The 24,917-nt window shown below is 42.4% G+C and overlaps 1 protein-coding gene across 3 annotated transcripts in view; it reads right to left on the reverse strand.

The window, feature by feature from the left end:
• Positions 1 to 24,917, reverse strand: part of lhfpl2b (LHFPL tetraspan subfamily member 2b) — a 168,828-nt gene that overhangs the window by 79,914 nt on the left and 63,997 nt on the right. The window contains exon 1 of one of the 3 annotated variants that reach the window (XM_048620451.1): positions 1,601 to 1,708. The exons of 1 other annotated variant lie outside the window; for it this stretch is intronic. The gene's annotated coding sequence lies outside the window, so the exon portion shown is untranslated. Of the gene's footprint in view, positions 1 to 1,600; positions 1,709 to 24,917 lie in introns of those variants that run through there. One more of the 3 variants, XM_048620444.1, reaches the window with a different exon arrangement.

Below are 24,917 nucleotides of genomic sequence, written 5' to 3' on the forward strand. Positions count from 1 at the left end.
GAAAAAATCAGAGTTAATGTTTTGGGTCCAGTGACCCTTCCTCAGAATCCTTCTGTTCCGAGGAAGGGTCACCGGACCCAAAATGTTAACTCTGATTTTTTCTTCACAGGTGCTGCCGGACCTGCTGAGCTTTTCCAGCATCTTCTGTTTGTGTTTCTGATTTACAGCATTCGCAGTTCTTTCGGTTTTTATCATGCATGGTTAAATGTGGAAATCCAGAAGGTGCTGTCAGTGTTTCTCTGCTGACCTATAGAGTGCGCTGTTGATGTCTCCCAGATTGCAATTAATTAGAAATTATTGAACTGACGAAAGCTTGGCTTTTTTATGCTTTTCATCTTTCTGTCAAAATCTACAGCCTGTTGAATAGGTGTAACAGGTTTTTAAACAGCACGCTGAATTCATAACTAGTGCTGAAAACTATTTTTGGATCTGAAAATATTTTGTGCAATGTCAATTTCTCAGTTGTGATAATAAAATCACAGATATTTTAAAATAATTTTCTTTTACAGTTAATGATATTTCAGCTTCTACCAGAATTACATTGCAGATCTCAACCACTCATTTCTCTCTCTATCAAGTTTCTTTAAAAGTAGACAATTTTACATCTGTCTCTGGGTGTACATGGTTAGCTGCTTTCCTTATCACTGGACTCAGACCTTCCAGTTTGGGCGCCCACATCAAACTAACTGTAGAAAAGAGGAAATTTGTGCTACAGAAATTGTTATCCCTTTGTGGGCAGCCTACTTTGAGGTAATTGCTTCCCCACCGACATTTCCCCATTGTATCTACATAAACTCTGGATATATCCCCAGAAGTCCTGGAGTCAAATTGAACTCTAAATGTCAACTCTCTCCACAGATGCTGCCAGAACAGCTGAATTTCTCCAGCTTTCTCGGTGTTTGCTTGTTTCAGATTTCTAGCAGCTGCTTTTAGCCCTGGAGACTACTACATTGAAGTCTAGTATAACATAAGGTTGAATGTACAGAGAGCACTTACTGTGCTTTCAAAAATAACCCGCAAATCCACTGGATGTGAATGCAAATTGCAAAGGTCTAAACCCTGCTTCCCTGACAGACAAAACACAGCAAGGATTGACAATGTAGGACATCTTACTTATCAGAGCAGGCTCACATTTCTGGAGAAATTGAAGCCTTTCTCAGTTGTACTGAGAGAAAGCAGAAACATCTTATTCATGGAGTTTGCTGTAGCAAGCATTCATTGGCATTTCACAAGCTTACAATGAGCCCAGCTGGTCTCTTTTGTTTTAAGCAAACTCTGTAGGGCTTCAACAAAGTAGTTATGTGCAATCTGTTGGTTGCTGAACGTTAGCAATGGTGTTTCAACAGGACTCTCCAGATGGTGTGTGTAAAAGTCTGACTATCATTCTGCCAATGGGATTACCAGCTGCCAAAGACCGTTATCCCCGGCCCATCAATCAGCTTTCAGCAAAGCCTTCGACCTCTCGGGTTACCTTTCCACACCAACCCACTCAACCGAAAGTTGCCTCTGGACATTTGCTAATCAAATTGTTTGTAAAACCCCTGTAACAATCAAACCTGCTTAGGTACGCCTCCAAACACTTAAAGTGATATTCACTTACCTACTTATGGTCAGCTTTGCGTAAAGAAACCACGAATGTGTTGCCTTTTCCACTGACCCACTGAATGGGGATTGCTGGCTGTATGAACAAGTGCTTACTGATAACCCGTCGCTGTTGTTATGCCAATGAGCACTGAGCAAATGTGTGACTGTGCTGACAGTGCAACCACTGAAGCAGATGGTGAGTCGGAGTGGGAGTGAGAACAAGAGGCCAAGCTTAGTACAGCATCGACTCATTGTTAAGCCTCTGAGGCACTGAGCTGATTTACTGCCTTTAGCATAAAACATGAAACCTTAATGAGGAAACAGGAATAATTGTAGAAAAGAATTAACTGGAATGCATCCTTTTGGAAAGACTTTTATGCTGCAGAATCATAATGGAGGACAGAGAAAGGGAGGAGGATAATAACATGGACCTGGATTTTAAAAACAGGGAATTTCTGGTGGGTACTATTTTCTCATTTCATCACAGCAGGAACAAGCAATTTTAACATTGGTGACATCCCACCTGTTCCCGGTGCAAATGTGGTGGGAGCAGCAGGAAATCATGTTGCCCAGAGATTGCCCAGCAACAGAAGGCAAGTGACTATCCTGAGGGATCACACAATGGGAGAAGCTGTTGAGGGGAGAGGGGAGACAGCAGATCATGTAAGGACCATAAAACCATAGGATATAGGAGCAGTAACAGGCTAGTCAGTCCATTGAGTCCACCATTCAATCATGGCTGATATGTTTCACAACCCTGCTCTCCCACCACCTCCCTGTGATCCTGATCCCCTTAGCAATCTATCTCTGTCTTAAATACATTGAATGGCTTGGCCTCTGAAATAACTCCACAAAGGCCAGTATACCATCACCCAAGTCACCCTTTATTTACCCATGAACAGTCCTTGAGTGTAGTACTGCCTCATTTTCATTATCTCTGACCCTCACCCTTTTTATGTGTTAGCCAGGGCCTTATTACAATCACTACAGCCTCCACAGATCTCTGCAGCAATGAGTTCCAGAGATTCACCACCCTCTGGCTGAAGAAATTCCTCAACATCTCAGTTCTAAAGGGTCGTCCCTTCACTCTGAGGCTGTGCCCTCAGGTCCTAGTTTCTCCTACTAGAGGAAACATCTTCTCCATATCCGTTCTATGCAGGCCTCTCAGTATTCTGTATGGTTTCAAACAGGTCACCTGTCATCCTTCTAAACTCTTATCAAGTACAGACCCAGAGTCCTCAACCGCTCCTCATAGGGCAAGTCCTTCATCCCCGGGATCATTCTTGTTAACCTCCTCTTGGAACCCCTCCAATGCCAGCACACCCTTCCTTAGATACAGGGCCCAAATCTGCTCACCATATTCCAAATGCGGTCAGCCTCAACAGTACATCTCTGTTCTTGCATTCTAGCCTTCTCGAAATGAATGCTAACATTCCATTTGTCTTGAATTAAAAGCCAGAGGATATTCCTGCAGGGCCCAGCAGGAAAGTTAATTCAAAATAAAGGTATCTGACCTTCCAAAACTTCCTCTGGTTCTGAACCAGTGTGTTGGCCTGGTGGAGAAGTGACTGATATTTCTTATTCATCATTGGGACCTAATTTGCAGAATAAAATAAAAAGAAGCCTGACTGTGCTGTTGTGAGATAGCGCCCCCTGCAGCCGACTTTGTGGAGCAAATAAAAATGGTGTACAACCAGTTCCCGAAGGCTACGAGACTGGGAAGAAACCAGAATAATTTTAACTGCCTATGTACTGGTCAGGTAGGGCCAAATTCACCCCTTTGTTCAAAAGAAACTATGCACTTAAGCCCTTGTGCATTTAGCTCTGACAAAACATAGCTTTGACTCAAATGGTGGAAACCTGGGACAAATGGTCAGGAATCAGCACATGAATCTAAACAGCCATGGGGAAATAATTAACAAAACAATAAAACCTCAGGACAAGCAGTGCCCTATCCCAGGTATGCAATTGCTGCTTGATCAGACATGCTCTGGTGATCATGTTGTGGTGGAAAGGTCAAAATGAATGAATTTATTTGACTTGAGCATTTTGTTTTGGAGTCTGCAGCCTCAGCTTCCAGACACAAATTTCCCTTCAACTAGGGGACCGCGTGCCAACAGCAACAAACCCAACCTTTCAGAAAGGAAGAAAATCGGACGCAAATACGTCAAGCAGCAGTACAGTGTCACTCAGGCAGCACCTACGGGTATTTTGCTGTGCTGTTATACACTGACCCCAGCAACAGCAGTAGGTACTGTCTGCCATCTCTCCAAGCCTCAAATCCAGTCTGCATTGCCAAGCAGTTTACAGGCAAACCAGCATGTAGCCAATCACAAACCAAATCATGCAGGGTCAAAGGGTAGCAAAGGGCCAACAACTAAGGCTGTTGCTGGCAAGTCCTTTAAACCCTGCATCAATTTTGATTGCATTGTTTATTCTTCAAATGATAATATTTTGCCATTTTATGGAACATGTTCCAAATCCGTTCCTTAAAAATGACAAAAACATATGTCTTGCCAAGACATCGAGTGGAATGCTCCAGGTTTCTGAAAACCACAATAATTTCAATTAGGGATTAGAAGAGGTTTTTGATCAGTACAACATTGTGCTGGACATGTTGTTAAGCTTATTTTATTGCTGAAACCCCTGATTTTTTTTGATTTTTAATTCTGCTCCATTCAAATCTAGTTATGCAGATTGGTTAACCAGGCAGTGCAGGACTTCTTGACAACAAAAAAAAAATCCAAAAGAGCTGCGGATGCTGGAAATCAGAAACAAAAACAGAAATTGCTGAAAAAACTCAGCAGGTCTGGCAGCATCTGTGGAGAGAGAAAGCAGAGTTAACATTTTGGGTTCAGTGGACCTTCTTCAGAACATAGCAACTGCTATTAGAGGCAGCTTTTGACTATAAAAAAGATAAGGAGAAACGTATTAAAGCAATTTTAGCCGGATATGCTGAATTTTGGATTTTATGATTAAATATAAAACATTTTCCTGAGTTAAAACATTTAGCTGCTTCTTCTCGAAACAAACAGGTAGCAACACAGGAGATATGTGGTGTAGTGGTAATGTCACTGGAAAAGTAACCAGAGTCTTAAGCTAATGTTCTTGACACATACAGTCATAAAGTCATAGAGTCATACAACATAGAAACAAAACCCTTCGGTCCAACTAGTCCATGCTGACCATGTTCCCAAATTAAATGGGCTCAAGGGAACTAGTGGATGTGGTGTATGTGGATTCTGAGAAGATTTCTGATGAAGTCCCACATAAGAGGTTATTGGGCAAGATTAAATCACTGGCATGTACTGAGAACTGGTTAACAGACAGTAAATGGTCAGTAAGGATAAACTTCTACAAGTTGGAGTGCCACAGGGATCAGTGCTTGGGCCCTAACTATTCGCTATAACTATCAACAATTTGAATAGGGAAGTTTTAAGGTTTAATTTTAATGTTTCCAAGTCTGTTGACAACATTAAATGAGAAGCAATTGAAAATGGTGAGGAAGATGTAAAGCAGTTTCAAGGAGATATAGACAAGTTGAGTGAGTGAGTTGAGTGAGTGAGTCATGCAGCAATGAGTAATGCAGCATATCATGGATAAGTGTAAAGTTATCCTTTTTGGTGGGAAAAACAGAATGTCAGAGAATTACGTAATCAGTGATAGATTGGGAAATGTTGTACGCCAGTCACTGAAAGCAAGGATCCAGATGCAGTAAGCAGTTAGGAAGGCAGATGGGTATGTTGGCCTTCACTACAAGATGGTTTGAGTACAGGAGCAAGGAAGTCCCAACTGGAGCTGTGCAGGACCTTGGTGACATCACATCTGGAATACTGTGTGCACTTTTGATATCCTTACCCAAGAAAAGATACATCTCCCAAAAAGGGAGCTCAGCAAAGGCATACCAGAGTGATTTCTGGGATGGCAAGTTTGCCATATGAGGTGAGGTAGGGTTGACTAGGTCTCTATTCATAGCAGTTTAGAATACTGAGAGGAGACCTCATTGAAAAGTATAACTTTCTGCTGAGGTTAGACAGGCTGGATGCAGGGATGATGTTTTCTCAGGCTGGGGGAGTGACAGCGAGGGTTTCAAATCACAAGGTGAAATGAAGGGAAATTTCTTCACTCAGAGGGTGGTAACCCTGTGGAAATTTCAACCACGTTAGTAGCTGGAGGTGAAGTCACTGAATATATTTAAGAAATAATTAGATTTCTTAAGGTGTCAAGGGGTATGGGGAGTACGGAATTGAGATAAAGGGTCAGCCATGATCCTGCAGGTAAGACTTAATGGGCTAAATGGCCTATTTTCTATGTTTTTATGAAATCCACATTAGCAGGTTGTGAAATTTAAATTAAAAGCTAGTCTAACGGTTACCATGTAACCGTTATTATAAAAATTCATCCAGTTCACTAAAGTGCTTTAGGGAAGAAATTCTGCCATCCTTACTTGGTCTGGTCTCCACGTGACTCCAGACCCAAAGCAATGTGGCTGACTTTTAACTGCCCTCTGAAATGGCCTAGAAAGTCACTCAGTTGTACTAAAACCACTACAAACGCTAATGAAACAAATGAAACCACCCAACTCTACCCCTGCTGACCCTGCAAAATCCTCCTTACTAACATCTCAGGGCTTCTACCAAACTTGGGAGAATCAAACAATGGAGTCATAAATACCAAATCATAGATGACAGAAATTGTCCCAGACACCACCATCACTAGCTCTGCTTGTATCCTGTCCCACCAGCATGGACAGACCCTAGACAGTTGGGATGGAGTTCATCTGGAAATCCACAACATTGACTCCGGCAAACCAAGGTTTCCTCTTGAGTACCATCTATCATAGTTTGTAACTGCCATAAAGCAGCATATCCTCCGCTCTGCCATTACCAGCAAGCTGGGATGTCAATCCTGGCTCAATGAAGAGTGCAGGAGGATATGCCAGAAGCAGAAACAGGGATTCCTAAAAATGAAGTGTTAGCTGCAATGTGGGAGTGCCAAACAGCAGAAGCAGGATGCAATAAATGGGGCTATGTGGTCCAACAACTAATGAATCAGATCTAAACTCCACAGTCTGCCACATTCAATCATGAATAGTGGTGAACAACTAAATGACTAACAGCAGAAGGCAGCTCCACAAAAGTCTACATTCTCAATGATGGAAGAGCCCAGCAAATCAATGCAAAAGATAAGGCTGAAGCATTCGCAGCAACCTTCAGCCAGAAGTGTCGAGTGGATAATCCATCTCGGCCTCCTCCAGTGGTCCCTATCATTACAGATTCCAGTCTTCAGCCAATACAATTCAAGAAATGATATCAAGAAATGGCTGGTGGCATTGAACATGAAAAAAAAAAATCCATTGGCCCTGACAACTTTCCAACAATTGAACTGGAGACTTGTGCTCCAGAACTTATCGTGCCCCTAACCAAGCTGTTCCATATATCTACAACACTGGCACCCACCTGACTATATGGGAAAGTGTTCAGATGTGTCACATCCACAAAAAGCAGGGCAAATCCAACACTATTAGTCTATTCTTGATCATTAGTAAAGTGGTGGAAGGCACTGTCAACAGCGCTATCAAGAATATTTGTAAAGGAATACCTTGCTCACTAACAATCAGTTTCAGCTCTGCCAGAGCCACTCAGCTCCTCACCTCATTACAAATTTAGTGCAAACACGGACCAAAGAGGTGAATTCCAGTGATGAGGTGACAGTGACTGCCCTTGACATCAAGGAGCCTGAGCCAAATGGCATCAATGAGAATCAGGCAAACTAGGGCTGGTTGGATTCATATTTAGCATAAATAAAGATGGCTCTGGTTGTCGGAAGTCAATTACCTCAGTGTAAGGACATCACAGGAGCTTCTTAGGATAAGGTCCTAGGCCCAGTTATCTTCAGCAACTAGGTCAATGGCCATTTCTGCACCATTCGATTACAAGTAAAGGATGTTTGCAGATGACTGCACAATGTTCAGCACCATTTGTGACTCTTCAGGCAGTGAAGCAATCCATGTCTAAATGCAGCGAGGCCTGGGCAATATCCAGCTTTGGATTGATAAGTGACAAGTAACATTAATATCAGAAAACGGTAAGTTAATTACCACCTCCAATGAAAGAAAACCTAATGATCTCCCTTTGATGTTGAATGGCATTACCATCACTCAACCACCAGTCATCAGAAACTGAACTGGGTCAAGTCAGAGGCTAGGAATCATACAGTGAGTAACTCACATCCCAACTCCCCAAAGCCCGTCTGCCATCTAAAAGCCACAAGCCAGGAGTGTGATGAAATACTTTCTACTTGCTTGGATGAGTGAGCTCCAGCTCCAAGGTGGTATTTCTGCAGTGTATCTTGCAGATAGTACACACTGCTGCTACTGAGCATTGGTGGTGGACAAAGTGAATGTTTATGATGAGAAACAGTCATCTTAGAAAATAGGGTGTATTCTGTCATTTTCTGGACCTGTGATTTTTAGATGGTAGACAGGCATTGTGTATTCTGGAGGTGATTTATTCGCATCAGTATTCCTAGTCCCCAACCTGCTCTTGAAGCCATGGTATTTACATAGCCAGACCAGCTCAATTTCTGATCAATGGTAGACGACAGGATAGTGATGTTGTGTGATTCAGTGATGGTAATGGCAATGAATTTGAAGTCTGATGGTTACACCCTCTTTACTTAGAAATGATTATTGTCTGGCACCGTATAGCACACATTTTACTGACCACTTGTTAGTCTAAACTTGATATTGTCCTTGTCTTGCTGCATTTGGATATTGATTGCTTCAATATCTGAGAAGTCACGAACAGTGCTAAATATTGTGTACATATTGTGATAACATCCCCACCTCTGACCCTATGGTAGAGGAAAGGTCATTGGTGCAAAAGCTAAAAATGGTTGGGCCAAGGACCTCCCCTGAGAAACTCCTACATTGATGTCCTGGAGCTGAGATGACTGAACTCCAACAACCACAACCATCTTCCTTTGTGCTAGGTATGACTCCAATCAATGGACAGTTTTCCACTGATTCTCATTAACCCTGATTTTGCTCCTTGATGCCACACTTGGTCAAATGTGGCCTTGATGATAAGGGCAGTCACCCTCACTTCACCTTTGGAATTAATCTCTTGTGTCCATGTTTGAACATAGGTTGTACTAAAGTCAGGACAAGAGTGGCATTGCCCCAACTGAGATCTTCAGAAGGGAGTTAGATAATTATATGAAGAGAGAAGAATTTATGGCCTATGGGGAAAAGACAGGAAGTAGGACCTGGTGATTTGCTCTTTTTGAGAGACGTCATGGACACAGTGGAGTGAATGACTTCCTTTTGGTCAGTAAGAATTCTATGATTCTATTCTATGATTTACTTTGTTGGCAGCAATGTGAAATTTAAAGTGTTAATTTGGATTACTTAACAAATGGGACTATGTTTCCAAAATGTAGACAGAAGTCAACAACCATTATAGCTACAAAAACAAAGTTGCTGGAAAAGCTCAGCAGGTCTGGCAGCATCTGTGGAGGAGAAAACAGAGTTAACGTTTCGGGTCCGGTGACCCTTCCTCAGAACTGATGGTGGATGGGAAAACGTCAGTTTATGTGCAGAAAATAGGGAGGTGGGTGGGATCAGAGATAGTAGGAACTGCAGATGCTGGAGAATCCGAGACAACAAGGTGCAGGGCTGGATGAACACAGCAGGCCGAGCAGCATCATAGGAGCAGAAAGGCTGACGTTTCGGGCCGAGACCCTTCATCAGAAAATGGGGAGGGGAAGGGGGTTCTGAAATAAATAGGGAGAGAGTGGGAGGTGGATAGAAGATGGATAGAGGAGAGGATAGGTGGAGAGGAAACAAACAGGTCGAAGAGGCGGGGATGAAGCGTGGAGGTGGAGGCGGCGGAAAAACTGCTCTATGTCCAAGTGTGAGCGGTATTCGTTGATCTGTGGGTGGAGGGGAGCGGTATTCGTTGATCTGTGGGTGGAGGGGAGCGGTATTCGTTGGTGGGATAGGGAGTAAACGATAAGATAGAGCCCAAAGAGAGAGAAAGACAGTTGGACAGACAAAGGAGTTGCTAACGATCAGGCTGGGAGGGTGAATAGTTGTTAATGGGGGCTGTTAGAGACTAACAACAGGGGGTGTGTAGTGGCAGGCTATGTAGTAACAAGGCCTGGTGTGTGGGGTGGGGGGCTGGGACATGGAAGAGTTTAGGTCCTAAAATTATTGAACTCAATATTGAGTCCGGAGGGCTGTTGGGTTCCCAAGCGGAAAATGAGGTGTTGTTCCTCCAGCTTGCGTCAGGCTTCACTGGAACACTGTAGCAAGCCGGAGACAGAGATGTTGGCCAGAGAGCAGAAGGGTGCATTGAAGTGGCAGGCAACAGGTAGTTCAGGGTCTTTTTTGCGAACTTAAAAACAAAGTTGCTCTATCTTATCGTTTACTCCCTACCCCACTCACCTCCCTGTTTTCTGCATATAAACTGACGTTTTCCCAGCCACCATCAGTTCTGAGGAAGGGTCACCGGACCCGAAATGTTAACTCTGTTTTCTCCCCCACAGATGCTGCCAGACCTGCTGAGCTTTTCCAACAACTTTGTTTTTGTTCTTGATTTACAGCATCCACAGTTCTTTTGGTTTTTAACCATTATAGCTAGAAAGATTATCGGGATGACACTTGTAGTTTAGACTTGGTACCTTGTGATTTGTGCACCTTAAGGTCAGATTTTCAACAGATCTATTTTCACCTAAGTAGAATATAATCCATTGACCATCTCTTGGATCCCATTTTTGTATTTCCTCATGCATGTTATTTATCTGGGGAAAGAAGGGCCAGAGGGTCTGTATGAGAAACAGTCTCACATATTTATTATCAGAGGCATGATATTTTTCAAGCCTTTTCTCAAGAAAAAAAAACATGTTATGCCAAAAAAGGGATATTTACATGTTTGCGGCTAATCCAATTCTCATATAAAGTAGGCTACAGCTTAACTACCTATTTCAGCCTTCAGGCTCTGTATGTTTTATTTCACCTGCAAACATGTTAGATAGCTTTAACTGATGTAGATTACTTGGGGTCATTAGTTCTCCTTTGGAAGATGATGGAAGAGCTTGTGAACATCCTACACATTCTCCAGTAAGCCATTTACCAAGATTAGAGGTCAACTGTTAAATCTGGCTACATTAACCTATACACGTAGAGAATAAAGGCATGGGTTTTAGTTATAGAAACTGGTCATGCATTCAAGACCAAGTGTGCTAAACTAACAAATGTCATTTTGTGAAAATTTTTAGGATTTTTTTTCCCAGCGGAGATAATTAGAACAATTCACCCTCAGATTAGAACAGGCCTCACTTTTAACTGTAGCTGCCATTATGTCAAGTACATTAATCACTAATGGCCCTGTTTAAAAATGTATGTGCCTTCATATCTCCCTGTTGGTTACAGATTACAAAGTAAGCATCATTAGGACTCATTTACAGGGGAAGTCAGTCAATAGGTTACAGTATAATTTCTGATTTAAGAGCTCAGCAATCTGAAAAATTGAATTTTTGCCCCAAATTCCAGACACAAACAATAGTTTGTTCACCCTCCATCCACTGTGAAATACCATCCAATCAATTCACAATGACCAATGAAACTGACTCTTGTATAATGATGGTTGGCTAACGACTTCCAGGACTGCAATTGGAACTTAAAGCAGTATGACAAAAAGCAGAGCCGATGAGAGTTTTTATTTGATCATTTGGAATGATCTACTTCTTTAGTAACTCCTAAATTGGTGGGTTCTGAGGAAAATATGCCAGATGCCAGAACCAGGAAAGCCACTGTACAACTGAATAGACAGGCAAGCCATCATTATGGTCAGCTCATCCAATCAGAATGACAATTCCAGGCCGACAAAGGAAACCATAGCAAAAGGCAAGTAGCATTCAATCACGTTCTGCAATGTGTGTCTCAATATTGTCTGCATGATTGTTGATGCAGCACGCAAAACAACTGGACAAAAACCTAAAGCTGCAATAAGGTGTGCCGTGTCTGAGAAATTCATACCAAAATTATAAACTTACAGCAAAGTTTCATGCATGGTGGTTGTAATTGTTTGTTAAGTAAATAGACAAGGGAAGTTATGCCTAGCAGAGTCAATACAGTGTGGAGCTGGAGGAATACAGCAGGTCAGGCAGCATCAGAGGAGCAGCAGAGTCAACGTTTCAGCCCTGGGCCCTTCATCAGGACTATTGGATAACTGCAGGAGAGAGGCTGGAATTCTAAATATTTCCAGCTTTTAAAGGTACCATAAAAAGTTATGTATAAATATAAAATACTGAATTCATTCTTCAAATCTAGTAAATCATTGATAACCATTTCATATATTCTCAAAGTTTCCTAATGCTCAGTTTGGGTTCCACCAGAGCTACTCAGCTCCTGGCCTTGTTACAGTCTGGATTCAAACATGGACAAAAGAGGTGAATTCCAGAGACGAGATGAGAGTGACTGCCCTTGACATGATTAGTACAAATGTGTTGGCATCAAGCAGCCCCAGAAAAACTAGTCAACAGGAATCAGGGGAAGACTCTCTGGAGGTTGGAGTCATACATAGCACAAGGAAAGATGGTTGTAGTTGTTGGAGGGCAGTCATCACAATTCCAAGACATCTCTGCTGGAGTTCTTCAGGGGAGTCTCCTAGGCCCGACCCATCTTCAGCTGCTTCATCAATGATCTTCTCTCCACCATAAGGTCACAAGTAAGGATGTTCACTGATGATTGCACAACGTTCAGCACAAAACACGACTCCTCAGATATTGTCCAAATGCAGCAAGGCCTGGACAATATCCAGACATAGTGTTACTGCTCACTTTTCAGCCTATGTGTCAGGTAGTGACCATCTCCAACAAGAGAGAATTCAACCATTACCCTTTGCCAATCAATGGCATTACCATTGCTGAATCCCACATGATCAACATCCTGGGGGTTACCATTGAGCGGAATCTAGACCAGCTTTATAAATGCTGTGGCTACAAGAGCAGTCAGAAGCTAGGAATCCTGCAGCAAATAACTCACTTGTTGACTCTCCAACGCCTGGCCCCCCATCTACAAGACACACATCATGATTATGATGGCATATTTCCTACTTATCTGAATGACCGCAGCTCCAACAACACTCAAGAAGCTTGACACCATCCAGGACACTATATTTGGTACCATATCCTCATATTTACTTCCACTAGTAGTGTTTACCATCTCTAAGATGTATTGCAGAAATTCATCAAGACTCCTTAGACAGCACCATCCAAACATACTACTTAGTACCACCATTTAGAAGAACTAGAGCAACAGTTACATGAGAAAACTATCACCTCCAACTTCGTGTCCAAGCCACTCACCAGTCGGATTTGGAAATATATCACCATTACTTCAATGTCTTTGGGTCAAAATCCTGGAATTCCCTCCCTAACTATAATGGGTCTACCTACAGCATAAAGACTGCAGCGGTTCAAGACAGTAGCCACTACCAAGGGCAACTAGGGATGAGCAACAAATGCTGTCTCACATCCATGAATAATTAACAAAAACTGCAAACTCTGAACTTGGTGGTTAGTTAAAGCTTAATTTATTTTCATTTGCACACAATACTAAACACTATAAAAGGAGATAATATGTGCATTTCTGTGTCTCAGTCAGTAACTAGATCCATGTTTTATGCTTTTAAAATGCTAGTTAATGGCAGCATGGGAGGACTGCATTGTTTAAACTCCTTCTGATAACATACTGCACATTCTGGTTCCACTGACTATATAATATTATTTGCTGGGTGTAGGATTGATACTCCTCTTCACTTTCTCTTTAATGGCCAAAACGGGACCTTTATAAGTGGACATTTCACAAGCTGCCAACAGTATTTGGAAGATTGCTATTTAATAAAATGATTTGTGTGATAGACCAGCACAATTCAATCAAGACCGTGACATTAGTGCAGAAATGACCCTTGTTTAGTGGAGAACCTGCAAGTGTCCGTCAGACTGGAGGGAATTCCCACAGCATAACAGAAACTGGCCAGGAATTAAAACTCTGCCAGAGTTGGGAATACAGTGACCAGTAGTTCAGGAAGATTGGAGGAGTCACTTGTACGTAGATGTACTCATGTGAAGTTACTTTTCAAATCTTTATTGGGTTAGTTTTGAGCCAAAGGATTTGAAAAGTTTGTTCTTTATTAAGAGAGAGAAAAACCAGATGACTCTGCCAAGGCTGCCCCGGCTAAATGAACAAAGTGGCCAACAATAGTACAATGACAAACTTGCGTTTACATAGCGCCTTTAATGTAGTAAACTGATCTATGGCAATCATTCTGGAGATTAGTCACCTACGCAGGGGTAAAGAGGGAAAGTCACTCCAACCATGAGAAGGGTAGGAAAGCACTCATTTTCCTTTTTGATCCTGTCTGATCTGCTGTCTATTTCTGGAGTTTTTGGCTCTATTGGCTCTGTACAGTGAGAAAGGAAAGCTGTGTCCATGTATCTACAGCAATATTTGCTCAGACTGTGGGAGTATACAGTTATGTGTTATGTGAGGCCTCAATCAGCACTCACTGATTTATACTCTGTAATTAAATTGCCATTTTGTGCAGCAAAATGCGATACTGCCAGAAACACACTCTGGGGAGTGCAATCTACCAACTGCCACACTGAGTAACCAGGGAGTTACTGGGCAGGAAGTGTAGAATTACCATCAGCACTGAGATCATCACTGGCATCACACCGATATGCTGCATAAGCAATTCTGGTCATAAAACAGAACTTTCTTATTATATAGTTGAAACCACATCACATGGGGCTGAATTTCAGGAAGGACTGCTGGGAACATTATGGTTGCAATTACAGTATTTTCTAGAACTTTAAGAGCAGTGCTAAGACGTGACTAGCTACTTATAGGGAAGCACGTGCCTTTCATTATGATTGGGCTGCACTTTTATTTAACCCATTACATAGTGCAGAAGTTATAAATAGATAATGCCTTGAAGTTACTTTGTGTGAACTATCAGTGCTACAGTGTACAAACACGTTAGTACAAAATTCTACCATGTGATGCTTTAATCAATGTCATCAGCCCATTTAAAGTAAATATCAGCTTTGCTCGGTTGACAGAACTTTTGTTACCAAGTCAGAAGCTTCTGGGTTGAAACTCACCTCTAGAACTTAAAACAAATAATCTAGGTGAGCCTTTGATGCAGTTTTTAGAGAGTGATATTTGTTGAAGCTACTATCTTTCAGATAAATAAAATCCCTCTCATTGGTTAGGTCCTAAAAGTTCCACAGCGCTTTTTGAAGAGAGCAGGGAAGAAGATCAAGAGTATGCCATTTGTTCTATTGAGCTTGCTTTGCCATTTTTGTTAGCTATCTTTAAAATTGTTTTTTCTCCAGACTTCTTAACACCCTTATTTCCCACATAAATTTCTATATGGTCTTTAAAGCAAGTCTTGCTTGGGTCCTTGTCAATGTGCCTCCCTTCACCAAAAATAGATTAACTGCTCTCATCAATTCATTACTCATTGTAAAACTATTGCTATGCTGTATCCATGATTTGTTTCCATAACAGTTATAGTTCTTTAAAGTAATTCACCGTTGTGGAAATGGTTTGGGGCATCCAGAGAAATGCGATAAGATGCTATGTAAATGGAAGTTCTCTCACTACTATTCCAAGGCCAAGGTGGGTTGATAGGTTTTTCACGGATGGCACTTCTCACAGCCCAGACGGAACTAATGAGGATCTGACAAAATCCTCCAAAATAAAACAAAGAATTGCAGATGCAGTCAGAAATCTGAAACAAAAACAGAAACCTGCTGAAGGAACTCAGTAGATCTGGCAGCATCAGTGGAGAGAAAGCAGAGTTAACGTTTTGGGTCCAGTGACCTATCATCAGACCCTTCTGGAGAAGCATCACCAGACTTGAAACATTAATTCTGCTTTCTCTGTACAGATGAAGCCAGGTCTGCTGACTTTCTCCAGCAAGTTCTGTTTTTGTGACAAAAGCCTCTGTTTGGTAATAAGTTTTCAAATCTGTGTGAGATAAAGGAATGGCATGCCCTGGCTTTCAGCTGCCAGCTGCTTTCTGTTGGTGGACTTTTTACCCACTGCCAATGTCTAGATGACTCAACAGAAAAGGCATGTGGTCTCAAACATAATCAGAGGCAAGTGTCAGAGGTTGGACTTTGAAAATATGCTTAGATTCATGCTTGAAATAAGATGAAGCCAACTTCTCTTCTGTAAATGTCAGCCCTTCACAAGCATCTGACAAGACAGAGCAGTCTGACCTATTGACCTTTCCAAGCAGTTACCAACCAATTGATTAGTCAGCAGAAGGAGCCATGGGTTGATGGATAGATTGTGCGCCCTATCCTTCCAGCTTTTGTTCCATAGGGAATGTAACATTCCATTGTGCAACAGCTAAAACACTGCATGCTCACAGGGGAAAAGGAAAACAACAGCATGCATGTCCGAAGTAAAGCTCAGGATTTATAGACCTCCAGTCATGTCACTCCTTGAATATTGTGCCCTAGTAACTAGGGTTTAACAGATATAACAAATAACAGATACAGAATAACATATTCAGAGGTGCACAAAATTAAACACTGTACAGAAATAGCTGTTTGAAACAATGTTGCACACTTTAACAAGCAGAATAGTAAAATGTTAATTTAGCCTGAAGGATCTTAGCATTATGTGATCAATATAGAAAATGGATGTCTGAGGGTACAAGGGAATGTCAAACTTTGAAATCATTTAACAGTGGAATCCCAGGGCAGGGAATACTGTAGAATCTGTCTAGATGACTGATGGAAATTACAGTAGTGGAAAGGGAAGATATAATTGAAGACTGAGTTTGGTTACGATTAAAGAACAGTGGAGGAGTTATAATCTAACTGGGTGTATACCATAGCCACTGTCACGCCTCACTAGGGTAGTACACTGGAAATCAAGCCCCATTATTCCTGGAGTCATCACAAAAGTTAAGTATTTTATAAAAGTACTCAAAATTCCTCAATTTACGTGTCCGTTTAGACCCAGGTTGACATAAGCGTGGACCAGGTTTTTATACTTAACAAGAATTGTTATTCATGACAAATAAATAGATTCTAACCACAGGCAAACAACTATGAACTGTTGACATATAACTGGTTAAAACTGTCATCACCTTATAAAACCAACCCAACCACAAACAGATCTGAAACAATTTGATGTTAGGGATAGAGGCAAAAACTAGGAAGGAAGGAGTTCAATGGTGCCAGGGTTCTCTGAGGTGGTCCTTTTGGCTCGCCAGGTCCTGGTGCTTCCCTACCTTCCTTCTCCAGTTAATTTCACCTATTTACAGGAGGCATACAGTGACAGTGATAACCTGAATGTATTTGAGATGTCTACACAGACAGAAAGTGCTAGATATAACTGGAAGAAGGAAGAAATTAGTGCATAACCTCAAAGAGAGAAATCTACAATACTTCCAGTTGCATCATCAGAGCAGACAATAGACGGTCAATTATTGGAAGCAAAGACTGATGGGTAATGTAGGGGAGGGAATTAGAGGATGTAAAGGGCTGGATGCAGTTGACCCATATGGACTGTGTAAGATCAGTATTGGAACGAAAGAGGTGGAGATCGTGGCAATCAACTTTCCAGGAAGAGGATGACACCAATGCACAAACTATTATCTAATCAGATGATAAGAATGTGAAGGATAAAGAGGAAGAGAACGTCCAGAAACGTGTACCTTGATACTAATGAGAACTCTCTCAATCACTGTGTTTCTAATCCAAGGAGGAAGGATGGTCCTGAATCCTGTACTGGGGAATGTGCGTTTCAGTGGGGAAGCATTTGGGGAAAAGTAATCATAAAATAATCAGACTTAGATTGGTTATAGAAAAGGACTCATAGCAATCAAGCATAAATATACTCAACAGGAGAGAAGCAGACATCAAAGAGTTGAAAAGGGAAGTGAGCCAAGTGGTCTGCAGCATCTGTGGAGAAAGATACAGACTTAAAACTTCAAGTCCAGTGACTCCTCTTTCATTGGACTTGAAACATTAAGTAGAACCTTACTGGAGGGGGCAGGAGGGGGCAGTGGGTGGGTGGGTGGGTGGGAATGACAGCAAGTGAGGGAAGATGCTGCAGAGAATGACCCACAGTAGTAGGTGGGTGCTATAGCAGAGATAGAGTAAAGGTGAGGTAGCAGAGAGAAGAGTGTGGCACTGACCCTGGTGGAGTAGAGAAGGTCATTACCTTCTTGTGACACTGCTGGCTGTTTTCTACACCATAGAGACTGCACTGATACAGGTGGTAACCTCGGGCCAGGCTGCCAAAGTCTGTTGACATGCCCACCTCTGCTGGTCCTCCGAGAATAGGATGTCCCTCCTTTGCTCTACCTCTTCCATCTCCCCATTGAAGGAGTGCAGTGCCATCTTCCTGCACAGCGGCCTTTTAAGTATGGCACAGGTGCCAACGATGCTGGCCTTTTGGCAAATATCCAGTGAGTTCTTCCAGGAACAGCGCTTGGTAAAATGGGATGGAATAGGATGTGCGGGACACCATAGGAGTGGGGTAGGTAGTTAATGAGGGGAGTTTAATAAGATAGAAGAAGAAATCTTGCTAGGACTTGTGGCAAAATACTCTCCAAAAAACGCAATGCAACTTGCACTTAACATTAAATTCAGCCTGTGTTTCTCTCTTTAGAGATGCTACCAGTCCAGAGTTTCTCCAGTACTTTCTATTATTATTTCAGATTTCCAGCATCCACAGTATTTTGTTTTTATCTGGGACCAGGTGAATTTGATTCAAAAATTGGTGGATAAAACAGTAATTGATCTCAGAACCCTTCAAAGAAGATGGTTTAGATCAAGACACACTAGACAATGAATGATTTGTGCTGGGTTTTTTGTTGGGCAGGATACACACAGCAAAGTGACACATTGGCTGAAGTTTACCAAGAATAGAAGTCAGATCTACAGTAATTGGGTCAAAGATGACAGGATATAGAAACGTCGATGGTTTCACTGACTGACAGAATGATAGAAATGGAAGGATTTACACAGATGCATGTAGTCAGCCTTTTTCATGGAAAAGATCTGAAATTTAAAGCTTAGCTAAAAGTCAATTAAGTCATGATGGTTACTAACAGTCTGGTTGAGACTGTGTCAATGTCTGTGGAGGGGGATGAAGTCATTGGTGAGATGCCAGAGTTTGTGCTGGCTTTGCTCTACTTGAATTGCAACAGTGGATTCTGTTTATGCCTTTCGTCAGGAACTCTCAATGCTGTGAGGGCTTCAGAGAAAGTGTTTCAGAAAAGCTGGGTACAGATCTGGGAGGTGAGAACCTGTTTCAGAATTTTGGTGAGGAAAGAGATTGCATTTTGGAAGGTGGTGAAGATAAGTAAGATGAAGCCTAAGACCTTCCACATCTGTATCTATCTTATGATCACAAAGAGTTTGGGGAACCTCTATCCTATGACTCAATGTTAGGACTGTTTCTCAGGGCTCAGCCTCTTGAGATCATAAACTGAAAATAGTCATAGTTAACTTTTCATGGCTAGTGGGTGTACATTATAAATAATTAAATACTAGTAATATGTGCACTAATTGCAAGATGTATATAATACACACACTTACATACTAAATACAGAATGGTGTCAACAGCACGGGTACAATGCCTGTAGAATCGAGTAGTTCATAGACATCTGTCACTTTGCCTGTCCAATGGTTAATGTGAGTGTATCCCCTCAAGCTATATAATCAATTGTCTTTCTCTAATCCCAATGATCCTTCGTAAATACAGCTAATTACAAACAAATTAACATATACAAAGTTATATATATGAATGTTATGCAAAATAGAAAATTAAAAACATATATACGTTCATAATATATAATCCATGTTTATGATTTATATAAGGACAAGAGCCAATATATTTGGCTGGTCTTGAAAACCTGTTGCAGATTTTCCTATCTTCTTTCCATGTTATGGCTCACCAGAGCTATCCCTTACTATGCTGAATGGCTTCAATGCTCTTTGCATAGACTAGAAACACTGTCTTACTCAAGGATCTGAAAGACAAATCCTGCACAGTACATAGGAAATTCTCTAAAACTACAATACGGATGAAACATGTAGATAAAGATCTTTAGTAAGGAACTTCAAGATAGTTTTATAAAGTAATATCTGTAAATGACAATGCAAATCATGTTGCAGCTTTATAGAACTTTAGTTAGGCCACATTTGGAATGCTGCGTATAGTTCTGGTCACTATAGTGCTAGAAGGATATGGAGGTTATGGAAAGGGTACAGAAAAGCTTTACCAGGATGTTGCCAAGTTTAGAAGGTATTATCTAGGAGAGAGATTTGACAAACCCATTTGTTTTCACTTGACCATTGGAGGCTGAGTGACAACGCGATAGATTTTTACAAAATTATGAGAAGCACAGATAGAATGGATTGCAGGAATTGTTTTCCCCAGGGTAGAAATGTCAATTACTAAGGGATGTCAAGTAAAAGGGGGAAAGTTTAAAGGAGATATGAGAGGCAAATCTTTTACAGAGAAGGAGTAAAATGCCTGGAATGCACTATCAGAAGTGGTAGAAGCAGATACAAGAGCAACATTTAAGAGGCACCTTGACAGGTATGTGAAGAGGTAGGGCATAGAGGGATACGGACCATATAGAGTCAAGAGGTTTTTAGTTTAGAAAGGTGTCATGTATCAGTGCAGGCTTGGTGGGCTGAAGGTCCTGTTCCTGTGCTGTATTATTCTTTGGTCTTTAATAAAGAAATGTTGTATTCTTGGAGGTGCTGTCTTTCAAATGAATGGTTAAATCAATATTGAAATAAGTCTGCCCCCTCAGGTAGATGTAAAAGCTTCACGGGTATTATTCTGAAATCAATATTTATCCATCAATCAATAAAACAGAAATAAATCTGATTGTTATCACATTGCTGTTTTTGGGAACTTTGTGCAAATTGGTACCTCTGCGTTCTGCATTACATCAGAGGCTAGATTTCAAATATGCTTTGAGATGTCTGGTACTTGTGAAAGGTGCCTCATAAATGCCCTCCGCTTCTTCATGTCCCGCTGGCCCGACCAGTCCCCCTCTACTGACACCCTTGTCTGCTTAGCTGAACTCGTCCTCAACCTTAACAACTTCTCCTTCAATTCCTCCCACTTCCTACAGACAAAGGGGGTGGCCATGGGTACCCGCATGGGCCCAAGCTATGCCTGCCTCTTTGTAGGATACGTGGAACAATCCCTCTTCCGAAGCTACACTGGCCCTATCCCCCACCTCTTCCTCTGTTATATCGATGACTGTATGACCCACCTTCCTGCAAAAATGCCATCCCCTATTCCCAATTCCTTCGCCTCTGCCGCATCTGCTCCCGAGATGAAGCATTCCATTCCTGGACATCCCAGATGTCCTTGTTTTTCAAGGACCCCAACTTCCCCTCCACAGTGGTCGAAAACGCCTTCGACCGCATCTCTCACGTTTCCCGCCACTCATCCCTCACACACCCTCCCCGTAATAAAAACAAAAACAGAATCCCCCTCGTCCTCACATACCACCCCACCAACCTCCGGATCCAACGCATCATCCTCCGGCACCTGCAATCTGACCCCACTACCGAAGACATTTTTCCCTCCCCACCCTTATCTGCTTTCCGGAGGGACCACTCTCTCCGTGACTCCCTTGTCCACTCCACACTCCCCACTAGCCCCACCACCCCCGGCACTTTTGCCTGCAACCGCAGGAAGCGCTACACCTGTCCCTACACCTCCCCCCTCACCCCCATCCCAGGCCCCAAGAAAACCTTCCACATCAAACAGATGTTCACCTGCACATCTGCTAATGTGGTATACTGTATCCGCTGTTCCCGATGTGGCCTCCTCTACATCGGGGAAACCAAGCGGAGGCTTGGAGACCGCTTTGTGGAACACCCACACTGGGTTCGCGACAAACGAATGAACCTCCCAGTCGCGAACCATTTCAACTCTCCCTCCCACTCCTTGGACGACATGTCCATCCTGGGCCTCCTCCAGTGCCACAACGATGCCACCCAAAGGTTGCAGGAACAGCACCTCATATTTCGCTTGGGAACCCTGCAGCCCAATGGTATCAATGTGGACTCCACAAGCTTCAAAACTCCCCACCCCCGACCGCATCCCAAAACCAGCCCAGCTCGTCTCCCCCTCCCTAACCTGTCCATCCTTTCTCCCACCTATCCACTCCTCCCACCTCAATCCCCACCCCCACCTCCTACCTACTAACCTCATTCCCACCTCCTTGACCTGTCTGTCTTCCCTGGACTGACCAACCCCCACCCTAACTCCCCACCTACACTCACCTTTACTGGCTCCATCCCTGCCTCCTTGACCTGTCCGTCTCCTCTCCACCTATCTGCTCCTTTATCCATCTTTCATCCGCCTCCCCCACTCTCTCTATTTATTTCAGAATCCCCTTCCCCTCCCCCATTTCTGAAGAAGGTCCAGACCCGACAGGTCAGCTTTCCTGCTCCTCTGATGCTGCTTGGCCTGCTGTGTTCATCCAGCTCTACACCTTGTTACCTCATAAATGCACACCTTTCTTTTTAAATTAAATTAAGAACGCTTACTGTTCAAATTTCTTTCACCTTCATCCTATTTTAACTTCATTTAGTATCTCTAGGTTCATACAACAACTCCTGGGAGCTGTCGTCTCTCCCACCTGTTCACATTAGTGAATTGGATTAAAGGCTGAAAACAACAGTATTGAAGAGGCTGAAGCTGTTCGTTTTAGAGCAGAGAAAGCCAAGTGGAAATTTGATAGAGGTGCTTAAAATCATGGCGGGTTTAGATAATGTCAATAGAGGTCCTGAACACTGTTTCCAAAGGTTGAAAGCTTGATAACCAGTGGCAGAGATTAAGGGTGAATGGTAAAAAACACAGAGATCAAATGAGGAAGAACTTTGTTATGCATCAAGCAATTAGGATTTGGAATGCACTGCCTGATAGGCAGGTGGAAACAGATTCAATAGCAACCTTAAAAATAAGAATTGGATAAATAACTAAGGGAGAAGAAATTGCAGGGATATGGGTAAAAGCTTGCAGCAGAATTAACTTAATCATTTGTCAAAAAGCCAGCACAAACACTATCAGGCCGAAAAGGCTCCTTCAGTGCTGTACTGTTCTATGATTCTATGTTTAAATCCTTTCATGACTTTCTGGACAAGGAATATAATGAGGCAAGTAGATGGGATTGAAATCAATGGAAAAAGCAGAGGTTGTGGAGCTTGCAGCCTTTCTCTGCTGAGAGAAATTCTTGGGCTTAAAATTCTGCAGGATCCCCTCTCTGGGTCTCAGCCAAGGAATGCCTGATGGTGGCTTGTACTCCTGATCCCAGCAGTGTGTCCAGAGATCTCAGTGAGCTCATTCATTTTAAATAGTGCTGGCAGGCACATTTCAGGTGTGTAGCCAAAGTGAGAGTGGGGGACGCTGGAAACAAGCAGCTGCACAGCTGCTAGGAAATCTGTCAGCACCACTGGCCCGACTATTTATGTTGATCGGTTCCATCAGCCTCTTCACACAGGGGCATCCCCACGTTAGGAGAAAGTCAGGACTGGCTGCAGGGTGGTTGGGCTGTTGGACTGTAGCTGCACACACGTATTGGACCCCGCATGTTCTAGGCTATGTGCCACAAAATGCATAGTTGTACCCAGCATATTGGGCACTCAGCAGGAAGCAGACCAGGGATCAGGCAATTTCCCAGTAGCACTACTGTATCAGCCTTTGCTTAGTCTCACCAAAGACTTGAGCACACAGTCTGGGTCAATGCTAGTTCAATACTGAGGTTATAAGCATGGAGCTGCAGTCCCTCTCATAGAGCAATATGAATTACAAGACTTTTGCGTGACTTTAGCCTGGCTGCAGGAAGAACTGTAATTAGAGAAAAACAATGGAGGATACAGGTCATGTGGCTCTACTTTAGCACCAGTCTTCCCAGACTGTTATTCTAATATAAAAACTATACAATGTGTGTATGTGGCAAGGAGCTGAGTCAACCATTGGTAATTTAGTGCCAACATGCCCACTGGTCTTTTGAGTCCTGAATGATGCTGAAATTCCTAGCTTTAACTTGTTCGCACTGTTTTGCAGTTGGGGAGTGTAACAAAAAGACTACAGAAATAAGGTCCCAACAGAAATTACTTCACAAATGGGGGAAGAAAAACCTGGTGTGTCAAATATAACCCTGGCAGCTTCAAACTAAAATCTGTTTGTTGGATTGGCAAGCAACTAACGCATTTATTTGTGTAATATTATATTCCAGAATTCAGCTGAAATCAGCCTTGCCAACTCCTTTTGGGGTGAACAAAAAAGCAATGGCAGCTTGTCAGAGGGAGCTGCCCGAAAGATTGCATCATGTGTGTTAACTCTGCAACAACAGAAAATGTGGATGTGGCAGAATAAGGCTCGAGTTAAGTACTGGGGTGGTTCAGGAAGAGTGGGAAAGGGTGTCTCAGAACGTGTTTGATTGGTATAGGAAGGAGAAGCAAAAATAATCACACTCTCTTTTCTCAAACAGAACATAACATCAGGTGTGGTTTACTCAAGTTGACAAAGGAACAGAAGTTAAGGGCTATATTTGGCTGTTTTTGTGAGTCACTGCGATTGACCTTCCAGTGAACGAAGCAGTGTTTTGTTTCAACACAGATTGACGTTTTGAGCATGAACACTGGATAATATCATCACCGCTTTCTTTGTATGCAACGTGTTTTATCCAAGTGGAGGCTTGGTGAAACACATTGAAAATGACTAAAAGGTTTGCTAATATCTCTGGATGGTGGATTATAGTCATCCAGATTGGTCTAATAGTACAAGTGCATGGCCTACGCAAACGTTATTGGAAGGTCAGGTGAAAACTTAGGAAACAGCAGTCGGAAACTTATAAACAAATGTGAATTTAAAACGTGAGTGAGGAGAGGGTTCTTCAAAGAGCACTAAGAGCCCTCCCTGGCTTTACACCACGACTGAATTTTGTTGCCTTTGCACCATGTTTTTTGCCAATCTGGTGCTTTATAACGGCCTCAAACCCACTGCAAATATAACTTCTACATTACCAGGAACGGCCAGCCATTCATCCCAAATTGGATTCTTTCAAGGTGCCAGTTCATCTCTCAGCCTTTCCTGTGCTCCTATCCTGCGAAGAACTTTGGAAAACCACTATCCTTTGCTGATATCTAGGCTGGCACTTCAGTTTAATATTGGTGATGTGCTGCATTGTCGGAGGAGCTATCTTTCAGAAGAGATGTTATACCAAGGCACTGACTGCCCCCTTAGAAGTATT

Source organism: Rhincodon typus, chromosome 3, assembly GCF_021869965.1.
Source record: "Rhincodon typus isolate 14 chromosome 3, sRhiTyp1.1, whole genome shotgun sequence".
Classification (NCBI taxonomy): Eukaryota; Metazoa; Chordata; class Chondrichthyes; order Orectolobiformes; family Rhincodontidae; genus Rhincodon; species Rhincodon typus.